Raw genomic sequence first — 5760 nt, 5'->3', positions numbered from 1 at the left:
TCCTTCGGATTGAGGGAGGCTGGTGGGGTCAGAGTAGGAGTGGGGGTGCACCTTCTGGGCTCCCCAGTGCGCCTGCAGTCCCTGCGTCTGGAAGGCTGAGGGGGAATGGGCTCAGAGCTCAGAGAGGACGAGCTTTGAGTCTGAGCCCCGCTGGTCCTCGCCTACATGACTTGGGCTAGTCCCTCTCACAGTCCTGAGCCTCAGTTTCCTCATTGAAAGATGGGGATAAAAATACATACTTTTTACGCTGTATGAGAATTGGACAATACCTAAAGTGCCTAACATTGTCTGGTGATTAGTAGGTGTTCTGTAAATCAGAGCTCTTTGCAAAAATTATCCAGATTGGCCCATAACATCCCTGTGGCCATGTGCTGCCTGGTCAAGGCCCAGTCCCCTTGGGGGCTCATCTCCACCTGGTCTGTCTCTCCAGGGTACCGTCGGCTTTATGATACAAGATTTGAAAGGCTGCAGGAATGGCCTTCCTGCTCCCAGGCATGTATGTCTCCTGTCTTAGCTGAAATTCTGCACCGGGCCCAGGGTAAGAGAGAGAAGCTCCCTGGGAGCACAATTTCCGGAGGCATTCACTCTCGGGCGGTGCGAGTGCAGAATCAATGCCGGGAGTGAGCGTCTGCGTCCACTGCTACACCCCAGGCAGGCATTTCGCTCTCCTCCCTTTGTCCAGATCCTGCTGCCACTCTACCTCTGTTGAGTCGACCTCGCTCAGCCCTCAGCATGCGCTCCAACACTGCAGGGATGGGGGCGTGAGCCCATGTTCTGAGTCATAGAAATATACTACATCCTAACCAAAGTGTCAGTAACACAGATGTATCCCTTTGGTGAAAATTAATACAATGGTACATTTACGTTACATGCATTTCACTATATAGACATTTGACTTCAACAAAACATAATTTATATGTAAATCGAATGTATCTTTTGAGAGATATTACGCATTAACGTACAATGATGATGAGGATGATGATGAGGATTACCAAAGTGGTCACCCAGCTTCGGCTTGTACACCTCCTGTGATGGGGAGCTCACCACCGGTGGAGCCAGGATATCACTTGTTTGGTAGTGGGACTGGGATTCGAACCCAGATCTGACTCCAGGCTCCAAGGCCTTGGTCTCTTCTCTACTGACTCTCCCAGGATCGTGTGTGTGCAGGAATTATCACGGGTGTGATACGTGGAATGTTTGTCACTTGCAGAGAGACAGTAAGTGCTCCCGCACACCTGGGACACAGGTAAGTTGCACATCCCCTGCCCAACCTGGCAGCTAGGTGGGGTGTGGGCTAGTTGGTGCAGTGATGCTGAGCAGAGTGACGTCAATGGTACAGATCTGCCAACACGCTCTTGCCTGCTGCTCTCCTGGAGACCTCATGTTGTGAGGGTAGAGCCCCAGGCTTTGAGTGGCTTGTGGAGTGTCTTCATGGAGGACAACTGTCCCGGAGGCTCATCTGGGCCACAACAGGCTTTGCAGGAGGGATGAGTAAACCCTGGCGGTGGTAAGCCACTGAGGAGTGGCTGACAGTACAGCATAACTTCCCTATCCTGACTGATGGGCCCAACCCTGGTAAGAATGCCAACCTCAGAGTCCTAGTCACCACCGTCCTCCTCCTCTCCGTTTCCAAGGCTGTCGTTGTCATGATGATGCCCTCACAGGATGCTTCAGGTGGCTTGGCTCTGCTGAGCTGTCCAGGGTCCTGTCCTCAGCCAGACCTCCCACCACTGCCCAGACTTTCATCAGTTCTGTGCTATCCAGGCTGGGCACTTGGGATTCTACAACAGAAAATACCCAGACCCACCATTGGACAGCTTACGTTCTGTTGGGGAAGGCAGACATGAATAACACCCAAAGTGAGCAGCTTGTGGGTGCCAGAGACTCCTAGAAACCAGAGGTGGGAGCTTCCGATGGGTAAGGTAAGAGTCACCCCAGGGAAGGAATCTTGGGGGACGCCTTGGAGGAGGAGGATCTGTTGGAGGAAGGAGGTGACAGCAGCGACTCCTTCCCCGGTATTTATAGGCTCTCCTGACATAGGTCTGAGTTCTAGTCCTTCCACTTCCCACTGGATAATGTCAAGTGGGCATTTTCCCTCCTAAAGCCTTGGTTTTCTCATCTGTAAAATGGGGACAATAAAAGTCCCTCTTCCTAAGGTTGTCACGAGAATCAAACAAGTTAATACACATAGAGGGCTTTACTCCGTGCCTGGCTATAGCAATTGCTCAATAAACGGCTGTTATTACAACCTCGTTTGGCCCTTGCAACAGCCCTGCAAGAGAAGAGAAATGACCAGGATTATCTTTGCTTTACAGATGAGATGAAGGAAGCTCAGAGAGGGCCAGCAACTTGCCTAAAGCACACAGCTAGGATGTGCCTGGGTGTGCAATGTATGCTGGGCGTGCCTTTAACCAGAGCCTGTCTGGGGTTAGGATTTGTATCGTCAGACCTGGAGGCTTGCTGCTCCCTCTGGCTTGACCGCATCTTTCCCTCTCTCGATGCCTGGCCTTTGAGATCCCACCTGTTTTCTTATTGTGGCAAAATGTACAGAAAAGTGTTTATTATTTAAACCATTTTTAATGGTACAGCATAGTAGCACTAATTAGAGTCACCCTGTTCTGTGATCTTCACCACCGGCCGTCTCCGGAACGGTTACCATCCTCTCACACTGGAACTCTGTCCTCATTAAACACTCGGTCCATCCCTCCCCTCCCCCAGCCCCTGGCAACCACTAGTCCACCTTCTGTCTCTATGAATCTGATGACTCCAGGGACCTTGTGTACGTGGAATCATACGCTATTTGTCCTTTTTTTTTGTCCGGCTTATTTCACTCAGTGTAAAGCCCTCGCATTTCCTCCATGTGGTAGCAGGTGTCAGAATTTTCTTCTTTCTTCAAAGTGAATCATATTCCTTTGTGTGTATATTTCACATTTTATTTATTGGTTCATTCACGGATGGACACTTTGGTCGCTGGCAGCTTTGGGCTCCTGAATATTGCCATGAAGGTGGGTGTCCAGTTTCTGCTGGAGTCTCTGCTCGCGTGAGACCCCATGGCTGCCACGACTCAGGGACCACCCCAAGGGCTTTGCCGGGATCCAGAGTTCCCGATGATCCAGAGACAGACCCACACCCAGCCCAAAGTGCACTGGTCATTTTGCTGTCCCATTAGCTCCACGCTCTTGCTGGCAGTTCCTCTCCTTCTGGCCTGCCCTTCACCATCTCCATGGTCCAAGTCCACCCATTCCCCAAGGTCCATCTCGAATTACCCAACCCTCCGGGAAGCACTCTCTACCCTCCCTCCGTGGACTTCTCCTCCCCCTGTAGCACCCGACCCCTGCCTCTGCCCCATGCTCAAGTCTCTTATTACTTTAAACCTTAGATTATTGCTATCGGTGTCTGGTCTCACCTACACCCACCCTTCCAGAATCGGGAATTTCCTTTCAATATGGTGGAGATAATGTCCCCTTGAAGAAAAGCAGAAGTGAGAGTCCCCTTCCAAACTGCGTCCAGCTTAGGTGACCCCTGAATCTTAGCATGTTACTGTACCCATGTGACCCATTAGAAGCAATGTGGCTTGCTGGGTCTTGCCACACTGTCTTTTCAAGCTAGAAAAGGCACCGAGGCCACAGTTGCGTACTCCTCTTCTGAGTGGGCCTCAGAACTGAGCAAGCCCTGGGGAGGGACAGGTGGGAGGGCCCAGGGAGGGACAGGTGGGAGGGACAGGTGGAGGGTCCAGAGTGAAGGCAGGTGGGCAGGAGGAAATGGTGGGCGTGAGAGCACCAGGGGCCTCATCTGTCTTCATTGATGGGGATCTGAGATCTGCCCCCCACCCAGGAGATAGTCCATGAGGACATCTGATTGAGAGGGGACCAAAGTTCCCATTAGCTCTGTCCTTCCCAGAGGAAATGGGGGTGGACAGAGTCTGGAGGACAAGGGACACAGACTCCTCTTTCCCTCCAGCATAGCCCCTGATCCCCAGGTAAGAGACCTCCCATATTTTGGGGCAGGCAGGGGGGATGCCTCCATTGGAGGCTCCTTGTGACTGGACCCCATGACAGGTCAGGAAGGGTCAGAATGGACATTGAATTCCTTGAATCGCACAGAAACCCCAGCAGATTGTGAATCCTGGAGGGCAGGCCAGGCCTGAGTCACCTTCTTCCGGCTTGATGCAGTGTGTGGCCTATATGTGGCCTGTGCGTGGCCTATATGTGACCTGTATGTAGCACCTTCCCCACCCTTTCCTCCCGCTTGCTTCCTTCACCCCAGTGTGCCAGAGAAGCAGTCTGGATGCCTGGGCTCACATCCAGCCCCTGGCCCTCCCTCGCTGGGTGATATGTGGCCACTTACTTTAGTCCTCTCCCCTTGGCACCTCAGTGAATCCGTCTGTAAACTGGGGCTGGTAAGAGAAGCCCCCTCACGTGACTGTGCTGAAGAGGAAGAAGTCACTACGGTAATATTGTTAGAACAGTGCCAAGCATCTAGCAAGTGCTTAGGAAATACCAGATACTTTTCACTCGAGAAATATATAGTGCTTGCTCAGGGAACCATGGCCAAATTAATGGGAAGGCTGAGCCCACAGAAGGAGCTTGTGTTCAAAGTCAGCAGGTGCCCGGGTTGCCTTGAGAGAGCTGCTTTGCCCCCGGGAGTCTGTGTCTCCTCCGCAACACGAAGAACATGATTTCCATTGCCCTCGCTGCAAGGCTGCCATGGGATTACTGGGGGGCTTGGGGTGCAGGCAGAGGGGGAAGCAGGGAAAGTGGCCCCTGTCTCAGCCATGGCCTCCCCAGCAAAAGGGGCTTCTGAGAAGCCCTCTCTGGGGCCCCCCACCCAATTTCTGCAGCCGCATGGCTCTGGGCAGTTGCTGGGACACACCGGTGGGGGTTGGCACCCACTGGGGGAGGGGCTAGTGGGAAAAGCACCCCAACTTCATTCCCATCAGCTCCCACAGGAACTGGGGCTGCAGGGGGCTTTCCAGAAACTGGCCTGACCTGGTGGGACAGAGAGGAAGCAAAGCTTGTGGGCTGGCTTCTGGGACCAGCCTAGCCCGTGGGGTCTGCCGTGCTTGGGAGCCAGGCGGGGGCACCAGCTGTGCCAAGAGAGGGACCTGGCTTGGGATCCTGGAGGCCGGGTGCTCCCCAGTCTCTGTTCACGCTGCCTCGGCCTCCTCCTCCCCACCTCCTTGGGGTGCCGGCATCTCCATCTCTAGCAGACGCTATCCCGTCTGCCCTGTGGGGCTGTGGGCTGGCTCTGTGTGAGGACGCTCATCGGGGAGTGTCCCAAAGCCGGACCCATCTAAGGGTACCAGGTCTCGTCAGTGGATAACTCACTCAGGGTCCCCCATAGACGTCAGCAAGAGGCAGAGCCAGGTCTGAACCTAGAGACGTCTCTGGAGCAGAAAGCACATGCTGGCTGGCCGTCCTCTGCCCCCCTTCCCGCCCCCCCCCCCCGCCCCAGGCAGCCTGCATGCCGGCCCGGAGCCAGTGAGGCCGTCTCAGCCTCAGTTTCCCTGTTGTGAGGGCAACGGCAGTCAGCCGTGCTACAGGATAGTCAGGGGTTTTTGTTTTGTTTTCTAATCTCTAAATGTTCACAACTTTCCTGCATGATCCTTCCCAGTCTACGGATGTGGAGGTGGGGGCTCTGGGAGATGGTGTCACTTGCCCCAAACCACCCGGTGAAAGACTAGGAGCGAGGAGCTCCCGCGGGCCTTCAGCGCAGGCAGCCATCGGGCCTCGAGCAAGCGCTTCGGCTCTCAGAGCTGCG

This window comes from Neovison vison, chromosome 2 (assembly GCF_020171115.1).
Source record: "Neovison vison isolate M4711 chromosome 2, ASM_NN_V1, whole genome shotgun sequence".
In the NCBI taxonomy this organism is placed as follows: Eukaryota; Metazoa; Chordata; class Mammalia; order Carnivora; family Mustelidae; genus Neogale; species Neogale vison.
Note: the sequence above shows the minus strand (reverse complement) of the source record.